This window comes from Lissotriton helveticus, chromosome 3_1 (genome assembly GCF_964261635.1).
Source record: "Lissotriton helveticus chromosome 3_1, aLisHel1.1, whole genome shotgun sequence".
Lineage (NCBI taxonomy): Eukaryota > Metazoa > Chordata > Amphibia > Caudata > Salamandridae > Lissotriton > Lissotriton helveticus.
Window position 1 is genome coordinate 765,631,074 of NC_136061.1, and position 13,859 is coordinate 765,644,932.

Genomic DNA, 13,859 nt, shown 5'->3' on the forward strand with positions numbered 1-13,859 from the left:
CAAACTCTCACAAATGCGAGACCTGTTGCATTGCAAATTCTTGTTGAGCTCTGAGAAAGAAGGCAGCAGCAGTGCCATAGGAAGGCAGAGACTGATGCCAGTTCGCGTGTTTCAAAACCAGGAGGGAGGAAGAGGCAGCTGCAGCCAAAACAGACCTCTGTCTTTACATGCACAGCAAATGTGGCAAGTTAAGAGCAAGATTTACAGCCTTGATTACAACAGAGCTCTCTGAACCATGAGCACTGGAGGGGCGTGACCAAGATGGCAGCGGAGCAACAGCAAACCAAAGGTGCTCCACTCGCCGTGGCCAATAAAAGCATACACTTCACGTACCTGGGACCTGGAAGCAGTTGAGCAGGGATGCCGGAGCGCTGGAGGAGGCCGCTGGAAGCCGGGCAATTAAGCGGCATCGCTAAGCCTGAGCCTCGGAAGCGGAGGCCCGGGCGCGGAGATACAGACCCCCAGGTGAGCAGAAAAGCTGCCAGGAAAGCGGGGTAGGATCCCGGACGGAGGGGTGACTGGTGTCTCTTTTACGAGTAAGTTGGCGGCCTACATGCCGTAGCCCCGCCCTACAGAGGTGATCCGAGGACCCTGCCAGTTCGGACCTGCGGCGGGGAGCGACTGAGCCTGGGAGTTTCTGGAGCTGGTCAGAAGTTTGCACAAACACCAGCGGCACACAGTAGAGGAACAACGACACCCACGGCCCCGGGAAATCTACCCTGGAGCACGAGGTGAGCACAGCGATCTGTGATCCCCCTCTCTCTGCACAATACCCCCTTGAGGAAGGACCCAGCGACTGCACAGGCGGGCCCCCTGGGGTGGACTGAGCCGGCCCCACTGCCCGCTTTGAGACGCACTGCTAAAATCTGCGCAAGGGCCTGGGAACACCCGGGAGAGAGGAACCCTGCTCCAGACACGTCAGGCCTGAAGTGAGGGACTCGGACCCCATATAAGTGGGCAACGCGGCGATAAGGGAGACATTTCTGGAGGGCTCCTAGACTGTGCCTAAAGTTGAAGGCCTATGACCCTGTGATGGGGGGAGCCTAGGATCTGGGAGCAGACTGCTCGGGATGGCTAGACACACAAGCCTGGCCTGCCTGGAAGAACAATACCAGCTTGAGCATCCCTGTGAAGCATTGGTCGGCATTGGGACTAAACGGTGGTGGTAGGCTGGAGACGCTGGATGGGGGGCGCACAAGATCTGATCAGACTAAGTCAAAAGGGGGAGAGGACCCTGCCTTCAACGCCTAGCCCTTTGTCCTCAGAGGTTACTGAGATGATTTCCCTCCGAACGAAGAAGGACTCTACGATTAAGGACCTCCTGAAAAAATCAGTCTCCAAGGCAGCAAACATGCATGGGACGGACCAGATGTCCGCGGAGAAGGAGGCGGAAGCAGTAAGCGACTCGGCGACGAAGCCCATCACAAGGGGCTTTCGGGAGCAACTCTTTGGCTCCCTGAGAGAAGGCTTTGCAGCTCTGCGCAAGGAACTGGCCTCTGACGTTAAGCAGCTCAAGGCGGATGTGCAAGAGATTGCTGATCGAGTGGACTCCCTTGAGCAAGCTGCGGACCGCAGAGATGAGGGACTTACAGAACAGATTCGAGAACTATTGGAGCTTAAAGACCGCAACAACGAGCTGCATCTCCGCCTGGAAGACCTGGAAAACCATTCCCGGAGGTCCAACGTTTGTATTAAGGGAGTGCCTCTGGGGGCAGATGGTGGGAAACTGGAGGACTGGGTGGTGCACTTCTTCCAACACGCAGCCCCGGAGCTCGGGGATGGAGAAACTATTCTGGATCACACGCACCGGGCGGGAAGGCCAGCGACGAGCCCGGGCCAGCAGCAAGATATTCTTACTTGCCTCCATTCAAACAGGCAGAAGGAACTCATTATGAAGGCAACCAGGGACAAGGCAACAATTACATTTGAAGGCCTTCAGGTTGGTGTGTACCAAGATCTCTCACCTCTCACTTTACAGCGCCGAAGAAAGTTGCGGCCGCTTACTTCTCACTTGAGGGACAAAGGAACCCGCTACCGGTGGGGACACCCTTTCAACCTGTCCTTCACGTGGGATAAAGAATTGCTTATAGTGAAATCCCTGAAAGATGCGTGGGACATTCTTGGCGACAATCTGGTTGAAAAGGAGTCAGAGGGCGGTGACCGGTCGACGGAGAGGCCCTCAAAGACGGCTAACATGAGAAGACGGGGGAAGACGGGAAAGCCCACACAACACAGGGAACTCGAAAAGCAGCAGGAGAGACGTTTTGATCCGTAAATTGTGGGGGGGGGACTCTGGAGACCCTAAGAGTGACTGAATATCGATGTCCTGCAGATGGCTCGGCTGAAGCTCGGTTAGCCACCGGAGGGGTCCCAACCTCAAAGACATCGGCCACGGCTGGGAGCCCCACGTTCGGGAGAGGAAGACCGATCGTTGGATGTACGGACCCATGCACATTGTTGTGTCTAGATCGTAAGGAGGAGGAATGTATACAGATGGTAAGGGATAATTGAAGTCCCATTCACAATTTAACAAACCACACACTATCATCGGATGAAATCCAAGTACTGAAACAAGGATTATCTTTCCTACCAGCAAGCAAACCGGATATGAGTTTAACTAAAATGGAAATTATCCAACAGTTCCGGAACATGCGCTTAAAATCATTCTTTACTGATAAATCAGATACACAGGAAAGAAATTATTCAGGCCTTAAAGAACAGTCTACGTTCTTCCCAAAATCATCCACTACACCGATGGAAATACAGATCTTTGAAAAAAATGTAATGCGAGACTTAGATGTACTGGACGGAAAGCAACACTATACTAAGTGGAATATGACCAAAAATGAAAAACAGGCACTCGAGGGATTGATGCAGAATCAAGACATCATAATAAAGCCTGCGGATAAAGGCGGTGCAATAGTACTCATGGAAAGAGAGAACTAAGAAGCAGAAATTACCCGCCAACTCTCAAACATGTAACACTATAGATAAACCGAAGAGGATTGGACCGCAGTGATACAAAACAAATTGACTAAATTAATAACGTTGGAGAAGAACATGGTTGGATCTCCAAAAAAAAGCGAAATATCTGCTCAACGAAAATCCACGCATGCCACTAATCTATGTTCTTCCTAAAATTCATATGGACATGGTAAATCCACAAGGGATGCCAAAAATCTCGGGAGTCACCTCCATTCTCGAAAGACCAGCCAAATATATAGATACATTCTTGAAACCGCTAGTTGGAGAAACAGCAAGCTTCTTAAAAGACACTATGCAAACAATGACAATCATAGAAGGTCACCCCTTTGATGCAGAAGCAGAACTATTAGTGACACTTGATAAGCTTATACACTAACATCCCACAAGAAGCTGGAATAGAAGCTATTCACTATTTCCTGGAAAAACAGACTTGACCTCACAATGTACCAACATCATACCTTGTAGAAATGGCTTTGGTGTGCCTTAAATATAATTTTTTTTAATTCAATGGAGAGCCATTCCTACAAACTAAAGGGACCGCCATGGGTGTCCCTTCACCCCAGAAATGGCGGTAATGTTCATGGCCCTATACGAAGAGAGATGGGTGTATAACAACAATCCTTATGATGGACATATTAAGATCTGGCATTGATATATCGACGATGTGTTCATGCTCTGGCGAGGCACATCGGAAGAGTTGCAAGAATTCCTGGTTTGGCTAAACCAGAGGAATCCAGACATACAGTTTTCGCTCAATTCAAGCAGAACAGAGATTAATTTTTTAGATCTTATGGTGAAATACGAAGATGGAAGAATATATACAACTCTGTATACAAAGCAAACCAACAGAAACACCTTTCTGCATTTCTCTAGTTTCCACCAACGAAATCTCTGTGAGAACCTGACGTATAGCCAATTTTTAAGGATTAGGCGAAACTGTACAAAAAAGGAGGACTATTTCCATCATGCCAACATCCTTCTAGACTAGAGAAACTGGTTGAAAGGTATTATCCATGCATACTCATAAAGAGAGCAATGAAAAGAGTGTGGTATACTCCCAGAGAAACACTCCTGACATCTAAAGAAAAGGTCAAAGAACATCCTTTGGTCTGTGTCACAACCTACTCAGGGATCACCAATGAGGTCAAGAAAAGTATCCGAAAAAACTGGCACACTGTGAAAGGCTTAAAAGAATTCAAACAAATTCCGGTATTCGCCCTGAAAAGGAACCATAACATCAAAGACAAGTTGGTTCGAGCCAACACTCAAGCACAAAGAACACAAGTATCTATTCAAATGATGCTGGCCCTACCCCCTATCAAGGGACACCGACGATGTGGGAATTTCACCTCCTGCACGGGTACCATAATGGGGTCAAAATTTTAATATGGGAACAAGTACGTCCTACACAAGGAGTTTACAAATTGTATTTATTTATTTATTTATTTATTTTATTTATAAAGCGCACTATCACCTAGTAGGCATCCTGGCGCTGAAAGTAGCTCAAGGGGGGAGAGAGGAGAAGAACAGGAACCGGCCACTAAGTCTTAGGAAACAGCCAGGTTTTCACACTTTTCCTGAAGGGGAGGAGCTCACTGATTTGCCTGATTTCCCAGGGAAGACTGTTCCAAAATTTACCCGCTGCCACCCCAAATGATCTGCCCCCTGACCTAACCTTTCGAAACCTAGAAACCTAGAAACGCTCACTAATCTCGCCGATGAAGAGCGCAATACTCTTGTCGGGACATACCATTAAATTTTTTTGCGCATGCGCACAGGTCCGATTCTGTGAAGGGCCTTAAAAACAAGGCAAAGAGATTTAAATTGCACTCTCTGTCTCAGGGGGAGCCAGTGAAGTTCTGATAAGGCTGCAGAAGCGGAAGAGCTTCTAGGCCACGTTAAGACTAGTTTGGCCGCTGCCGACTGGATTCTTTGCAATCTGTCCAACAGGAAGTGAGGGGATTCCAACAGGAGAGCATTACAGTAGTCAAGCCTACTGAGAATTGTGCATCTGGCTACCTGTGCCCGTACCTGAGGAGGAAGTAGAGGGAACATTTTCCGAAGGGATCGGATGATCGCAAAACAAGAGGCAGTTGTTCTTGTGACCTGAGTTTCTAAGATAAGCTTATCTTAGAATATGACGCCTAAGTTGCGGACAATAGTTGCCGGCTGGACTGCAGACGCCATGTCCGAAGGCCAGAAATTACCAGGAAGAAGAGGAGAGATCCTGTTTGCCGAGCAGAAGATCACCTCAGTCTTTCCTGCATTAAATTGTAGCGAATTAGCCTGTAGGCAGCAGGCCGTGTCCCGCAGACAGTTGTGAAAAGCCTCGACTGTAGTCGAGTCCTCCCCGTCAAAGAAGAGATTCATCTGAGTGTCATCTGCGTAGTTTACAATATCAATATAATAGGCCTTGATTTTTATTTTTTTATTTTCATTATTTTTGTAAGACGTTTATTAGTATTCAAAAAAAGTGCAGTACATATAGCCAAGCCTACAACCCAGCGGGCCGGCTGCAAAAAGGCAGTAGATCTCGAGGGTGAAGGACTGCAAAGGAGGGCGTGTTGTTGCGCCCCTCATGTTGCCGGCAGGTTGAACTTCAAATATTGCAGTCACATCACTTCCTGTCAGTAGTTATACAGTTTCGTAAGTGACATCTTATTTTACAATTTTACTAGAACTAAACCATGAATTCAAACGAAACAAAACAGTTCGTATCAGCATGTCCCTGTGTCGCTTCCGCAGCTGCGCCGCGTCGTGTTTGTCCTGCGTGCACGGTGCTAAAGTAAGACCCCTCTGTATGGTGCAGTGAACACTGACAGTGTGGCAGTTTATTAGTGGGTCAGTGGAGCACTCGCGCAAAGAAAACGCAAACTTGGATTGGGACAGCTCCAGCGGGTCGTGGTGCCTCGCCTGTTGCCTGCCAGGCTAGTGGCGCGAGTAGCAGTCAAGTGGGGTAGCCCAGCTGTTGTGGTGGCAGATGTCGTTCGCGCCTGGACTCGCCGTCGGGGGCGCGACTAATGGCGTCTGTCCGCCATGGCATGGAGGGGTGCTAGGGCTACAGTTGTGACTCAGGAGTCCGATACTTCAAACAAATAAACATATAAGGGGAAGGGGAGGGGGGGGGTGGAGTGTACTTACGAGAGCGGTGTAACGGTTCGGAGCTGGGGACGAGTGGTAAGGTAACATCTGCTGGAGAGCACTCGTGCGGGTGGCTGTCCGCGTCTGCGGCCTGCGCGCGCGGTGGTCGGTGTCCAGGGCTGGGGGGGTGGGGGGGGGGGCGATGCGCGATGGTGATGGCGGTGCCTCCTACTATGCTATCACCCCATGGCGCTCGTCTAGCACAGCTTGCTCTACGTGAGTCCTCTGATCGCACCCTCTCCCTGCAAGGACCCCAGGATGCCATCCCAATGCTGCGCGATCGGGAATTGCCGTAGGCCCGCTATTTCCTCCCGGCGAAGTGCTGTGCTCTCCGCTCTAGCCCAGTTGGTGAAGGATGCGAACCAGTGTGCTGTGGTGGGTGGTTCCCGCCGTTTCCAGTGCCTAGTGAGCAGTCTCTTGGCCGTGATGAGGCCCAGATCCCAGAACCGGGCTTGTGTTTTATTCAGTTTAGTCCTTTTGTATAACCCGAGGATACAAGCCTCCCACGTGTCAGGCAATCCCGGGCCCGTGCAGTGAGTTAGGAGCGATGTTACCTCCCCCCAGTATGTAGCCAGAGATGGGCAGTACCAGAGCATGTGTAGGATGTCCGCGCCCAGCAAGTCACATCTAGGACATGCGGCAGTGTCTATTGCAAAATACTTATTTATCCTATCTGGTGTCAAGTAAGCCTGGTGCAATATGTACAACTGGATAATGCGGAAGCGGGAGTTGCGGGGGACGTTCACAGGGCCGGCTAGAACCAGGTTCCACTCCTTATCCGTCCAGTCCCTCCCTCTGTGGGTTGCCCATTTGTCCCTGATCTGCTGTGTGGATTTCTTTGTGTGGATGAGAAGCGCCTGTGCCAACCAGTGTGTAATGTGTGAGCCTCTGCCCATAACATGCAGGTATTGGATTAGATAATGCATCGGTGGCTCCTCCTGGATGTCCCCCCAGGAGTCAGTATATGCCCGCAGTACCGACGCGTGGAGCAAGAATTGCCCTGCCGGTAGGCCTGTGCTCCCCGACAATTCCGCAAATGGAAGCAGGGCCCCGTCAGCATACAGGTCGCCCAAGGTCTCCACTCCGGCTGCGGTCCAGTTTTCCAGGTTGCGAGGCGTTATCATCCCGTTCCTCCTGGGGGTGCCCAGCAGTGGGAGAACCGGGGCATACGGTCTGACGGCCTGCGTCAGCTTCAGGCTACGGACAAAGCACTTGCGGGCCACAGCCATGTGCAGGGGTAGGGGGCGAGGTCCCTTGGTTAACGGATGGAACAGGGCGCACACCTGGGAGTGGGTCCATTGACGTCCCGCGGTGGCCGTGTCGGCAAGGTGGGTGCCGTTAAGCCAGTACGTCACCCATTGTAGCTGTGCAGCTAGGTAATATAGCTCCATGTTGGGGACTGCCAGTCCACCCTCCGTAGTTGGGGAATATAGCTTAGCCAGGGCCACGCGCGGGCGTCCCGTGTTCCAGATCAAGCCGCAAAGCATTGTTTCCAGGTCGCGGAATATCCGCGAGGGGACATATGTTGGGATATTCGCAAAGTGGTAGAGTAGCCTGGGGAGCGCTATCATTTTAGACAGTGCTATCCGGCTGGGCACGTTCAACGGCAAGGTCTTCCAGAAGGACATCTGGGCTCTCAGTGAGGAGATGGCACGCGTCAAATTACCTTCCAGTATGTGTTGTGGATCCCTGTAAATGTGTAGCCCAAGGTATTTGAACGTGATCGGGTACCATGTAAGCCGAGTCCCTCCGAGGTGTACATCGCATTCCCCCTGGTCCGGGCTGAACGAGTATATGCCCGACTTGGTCCAGTTGACCCTGAGGCCCGAGACCTCCGCAAAGGTCTGGAAGATGTCCGACAGCTCGGCGGGCATCTCAGTAAGGTCCCGCACATAGAGCAGCAGGTCATCCGCATAGAGCGAAACCGTGTGCATTCCATCGGCCAGTGGGATCCCCCACTCCGCTCCTCTGTCCCGTAGCAAGGCCGCCAAGGGTTCAATGGCCAGAGAGAAAAGGAGGGGCGATAGGGGGCAGCCCTGTCGGGTGCCTCTGCGCACCCTGACCTTCTCTGACAGGAGCTTGCCCGTCCGCACTCGGACACTGGGTCTCTGGTAGAGCAGTCCGACCATTTCCGCGAAGGCATCTCCCATACCTAATGTTTCCAACACTGCCCCTAGGTATGGCCACTCCACAGAGTCAAAGGCCTTTTCCAGGTCTAAGACCAGACACCCTGATCTCGGCCAATGTGTTGTGGCCGCTTCCTGAACCCGGAAGAGGCGACGCAGGTTGCGAGAGGTGCTCCTCGCCGGCATGAAGCCATTCTGATCCTCATGCACCAGGGTCTGGACCTCCAGGGCCAAGCGTCGGGCCAGGAGGGAGGTGAAGATTTTATAGTCGGTGTTCAGCATGGCTAACGGCCTGTAAGACCCCATGTGTGTACCGTCCCTGCCTGGCTTCAGTAGTGAGACCAGGTTCGCCTCATTGAGCGAGTCCGGGAGTGTCGAGTCCTCAATTGCGTTGTTGTACAATTTGAGCATCTCCGGGATCAGTATGTCCGAACACGCCTTAAAGAATTCGGCTGGCAGACCATCCGGGCCAGGGGATTTGCCATTGGATACCGCGAAAATTGCCTCACGCATTTCGTCTGGGGTGAATGGCGCCCCTAGAGCGCCCTTCTGCGCGTCCGTAAGGGAAGGCAGTGGGATGTCCGCAAGGTAATCCGCAATGTAGGCCGTGGAAACCCGTAATTGTGATTTGTAGAGGGCCTGGTAGTGCCCCACAAACGCCTGATGTATCTCATTTTGGGTGTACACTATGTCTCCCTCAGCCGTGCGGATGGCGGATACTGGTTCCGTGCGGTTCTCCTGTCGGACCAGCCAGGCCAATAGCCTCCCGGGCTTGTCACTGTATTGGTGTGTTCGCGCCGAGTGAGCCGCGAAGTTGACGCGTCGCAGCCTTTCCAGCAATGCTTCATGTTCTGCTCGGGCCTCCCTTAGTCGGTCTCCCGTGCCGCCCACCACCTCCTGCTCCCAGCGGAGTAAGTCCGCCTCCACCCTGCGCAGTTCCGCCTCCAACTTTTTCTGTATGTTTCCCTGAGTGGTCAGGCAGTGCCCCCGCACCACCACTTTGAAGGCGTCCCACTCCACTCTCGGGGAGGACGCTGTGCCCGAGTTATCCTCGAAGTATTGCGCTGCGCAGGCCTGCAGGGAGTCCCTAAAGGGGCCGTCTAATAGCAAAGCAGGCTGTAGCCGCCATGTAGGGATGGGTGGGTGCGGGCGGTCCCAAGCCACGTGCAGGGTGTGAGGGTTGTGGTCCGAATGTGTCCGGCCTAGGTATTGGGAGTCAGTAACGTGTGGCAATAGTTCCGTTGATACCATGTACCTGTCAAGGCGGACATGTAGCGTGTGTGCCCCTGAGTAATATGAATACACCCTAGCGTCTGGGTTGTGCGCGCGCCAAGCATCTTTCAGGTCCCATTGTGTTGCCCACTGCGTGAGTGCCCTTGTGGCCCCCAGGGATGCTGCCTCTGGCCTGGGCGGGACCGAGCGGTCCCTCGCAGGGTCCAGTACCATATTATAGTCGCCTCCCAGTATCCATGGGACTCCATGCCAAGGTGCCAGTTTCTCTGAGACGCGCGCCAGGAAGGTACCCTGATCAGTGTTGGGAGCGTATATGGACGCCAGGACTACTGGTTGCCCGTCCATGCGGCCCTTTACCAGGACATACCTCCCCTCGGGGTCTGTGTGTATCTCGGACATTGTGAAGGGAGTGCCCGGTTTCACCCACAATAGCGCTCCGCGGGCAAACGAGGAGTAATCAGTGGCATACAATTGTCCCCTCCATCTTCGCCGAAACGCATCCACCACTGTCCCACTCAGATGTGTTTCTTGCAGGAGTGCGACCTGCACATGTTGTCTCTTCAGGTAGGAGTATATTTGATACCTACGCGCAGGTGTGTGCATGCCTCTAATGTTCCAGGTACACAGCTTTATCGCAGTCATGCTGGCAGCCTACACTCCCCCCCAACAGTTCTACGAACAGCAGCTCCGCCAGGCGCTCCCACAGCCGTTCTCCCATTTCTCCCGTTTCCCCCCCCCCTCAGTACACTCAACAATGTTCGGTAAGACATTAGGGTGAGGAAAAACAATGTATAACAATAACCAACAGCGGGCGTATCCCACTAAAATACCAAAAGGGCAGTGGCATAACGGGCCACCGTCCATGCTCTCAAGTGAGAGAAACAACCTTACTCGTCTAAGGGGCAGTGTGCGCCAAGCACAGTCTCGGCAAGGAGGATATGTAGTTAGTGAGGGAGAGCATATCCCCTCCCTGAGCCTAGCAGCGCCGGGCGTTGGCGGCCGCCGTCCGTGCTCCGGTGCTCAAAAGGACTCTGTTTGTGTGTGGTCTCAGCAGTGTGAGTCTCTGCAGGTGTGGGGCAGAGTGTCCTGTGCCACGGGCCGCGGGCCTCCGCCAGAAGGAACCCCTTCTCGCCCAGACCCGCCCACGGGGTCGATCCGTGCTGGGTGTATGTCGAGTGGCAACCCCCCCATGACCCACCCCATCAACCACCCGCGCCACAAGGGCAGTACTCACAGTTCCAGGTGTCCACTGTTCAAACGGCAGGCAGGGGGGGGGGAGGGAGACATCACCAGCAGTAGCAGGTGTCAGCCGCACTCCATCGTCCATTCGACCACTGCCGGCCCCCCCCCTCCAAGGCCTAACCATCGCAAACTTCACCTTCGGAATCAGTGAATCAGGTCAGAGGTTTGTGGCGTTACATCAGGCAGGTCGACGGAGATCTGTGAGTTCGGGATCCCGTAGATGGCCTCGTCGTCATCGCTTGGTATCGTCCGTTGGCCGTCGTCTAAGACCATCTCTTGTGAGGGTGGGTCACTCAGCTGGGAAACCTTCCGGAGTGCGTCTCGCTGTTCCCGGAGCATCTGGTCGACCGGGGGAGAGTGGCGCGATCCTTCCTCCTGGTGCTGGGACTGTTGGGTTCTCTGCCTACGGCGGCGCCGAGGCCCGCGCAGCCTGGGTCTCGGCCCACCCCCGCGGGAGTGTTTAGGTGCTGCGTCCGTGCCCCCGTCAAGCCACTCACTGACCTCCTCGGGGGTGCCGAAGAAGTAGGTGTTGTCCCCCGCCACCACTCTCAGCTTGGCGGGAAAAAGTAGGGAGTACTTGAGGCCTGCGGTGCGTAGTCTCCGCTTCACTTCCATGAAGTCATGCCTCTGGCGTTGGACTTGGACGGTATAGTCTGGAAAGAACATGATTGTCGCATTTTCGATACGTATGTCTCCCAGACCTCGAGCTTCCCGCAGCACCGTGTCCCTGTCTCTATAGTTCAAGATCCTGAAGATCAGTGGTCTCGGGTTGGCGCCAGTGGCATAGGGCCTTGTCGGCACTCGGTGAGCGCGTTCCACAACGAAATGGGGAGATAGCGAGCCCTCGGGCAGCAGGGTCCGGAGCCAGTCTTCCACATGCCGCTCTGGGTGGTTCCCCTCCCATTTTTCAGGGACCCCCACGAGTCGGACGTTGTTGCGTCTCGCCCTCCCTTCCGCGTCCTCAGCCCTGTCTTCCAGGAACTCCACTCTGTTCAGGAGATCCTGCACCTGTCTGTCCGTCTGGGCGACCTTGGGTTCTATCTCCTTCACTGCGCCTTCCAGGGTCTTGGTCCGATCGGATAATTTCCTGTGGTCGTCTCGCAGGAGGGTCAGGTCCACAGCGACTCCGTCTATTTTGGACTCAAGAGAGGTTCTGGTCTGCTGGAGCGATTGTTCCATGCGTTCCACTGCTGCCAGCACGCTGTCCAGTCTCGCGGCCAATTGGTCAGCGGCCATTTTGTGTAGCAGTTTGTCGGTTTTTCCCTTTGACGGGTCCCCACCCGTCCCGGTGCGTGTCCGCACTCCCCCGGACATGTGCAGATGGTGTCTGTCCAGCAGGGTCGTCGCCCACTTCGGTGGTGGCACCTCCGGACGCGCTTCTCTCCTGGGCGGGGGGTCAGAGGTCAGCAGTCGCCTCTTCAAGCAGGGCTGTCGTCGTCGCGGCTGGGGGGGGGCCCGTCGGGCGGGTCTACGCCCCACCACCCCTAGGCTGTGTTCCGTCGGTCCGGTAGTGGTGGAGGCCGGGGCGGCGTGTGCAGCGAGTGCGCCCGTGGGGTCTGGGCGTCACCTTTCCAGGCCAGATCTTCCCACCACGTGTGCCCCGTTTTCCTCCAGGCAGGAGGTGACAAGGGTCTCTCCGTGCGTCCCCGGTGTGGGGGGGGGGCAGCCGTTCCGTCCTCGGCGCGACTCCCAGGCCGGGGGCTCAAGTCCTCAGTGTCGGGCCTGGGGGCGGCTGCTCCACGTCGACTCCTCAGTGCCTGTGAGAGGTTGGTGGGCTCGCTGCGTTGTGGTGTCCCGGGGGAGGGCTGTTGTCTGCCGGGGCTCCCGCCACTCCCCGTGCCTCTCCAGGGTCGTGCCCCGCCTCCCAGCTGCTGTGGGTTTGCCAAGTGGGGGCCCGGGTGTGCCTCACCTCCGTCCGGCCGGGGCTCCCGCCACTCCCCGTGTCTCTCCTGGGTCGCTCCCCGCCTCCCTGCTGCTGCGGGCGTGTCAAGTGGGGGCCCGGGTGTGCCTCACCTCTGTCCGGGGCTGCAGGCGTGTGGAGGCCGCTGCACGGGCGGGGAGCGCCTGCTCCGCAGTCCGACCAGTGCCGCCCCGGGTGTCCCGCAGCTATGCGGGGTGGCCTCCGGACCTCCTGTGTGTTCTCCCGGCGGGGCAGTGGGCGGCCCGCGGGTCTCAGGCAGTGCGGTGCAGTCAGTCCTTTTGGGCCTGCACGCTAGGCCCAAGCCGCGGTCTCCCCTGGTCGCTCCGCCGGCCAGGTGGCGCTCAGTCCCGCAGGAGGGCTGCAGGAGAGGTCGGGGTCGGCCCCGTCGGCGTCCGGGACCGAAAGTCCGCCCAGAGTGCCGCGGTGGGCTCCAGAGGGGTCCGCTTCCAATTTCGGGCGGCCACAGGGAAAAATACCGGAGAAAAGGCTCAGGGAAGGGGAGCTGTTTACGGAGCTCTACCTAGTAGCGTCCGTCGCCATTGCGTGCTTAGCCACGCCCCCAATATAATAGGCCTTGATGACAGTGATCAGAGGTTTTAGGTACACGTTAAATAGGATAGGGCTGATTACTGATCCCTGAGGAACACCATGCGACACATTGGAGAAGGCAGATTGGAAGGGGGGAGGGATACCGCCTGCTGTCTGTCCTGTAGATCAAAACCACCGCAAGGCAGAACCCTTCACCCGAACCTAGCTCAATCTTCTCAGCAGAATCTCATGGTTGACCATATCAAAGGCAGCAGACAAGTCAAGCAGAATCAATGCAGCTGCCTGTCCCCTGTTTGCCCGCCTCTGAAGCTCATCCATGACGGTCAACAGTGCCGTCTCGGTCCCATAAGCCGGCCGAAATCCAAACTGAACCTCTTCCAGTAGATTGTGTTGTTCAAGGTAGGAAGAGAGAGTCCTGATAACAGCTCCTTCTACGATATTTGCAGGGAACGGCAGCAAGGAGATAGGCCTATCGTTTTTTGAGCATTCAGGATCAAGAGAGGGCTTCTTCAGCAAGGGAGAAACTAAAGCTTGCTTCCATTGTGGGGGAACTACACCACTAATAAGTGACTTGGGGCAGATCAGCCGCAACTAGGGAAATAGTTCTTCCTTGTACTCCTTCCAGATCTTATGTGGTAATGGATCTAAAGGTGATCCAGAGG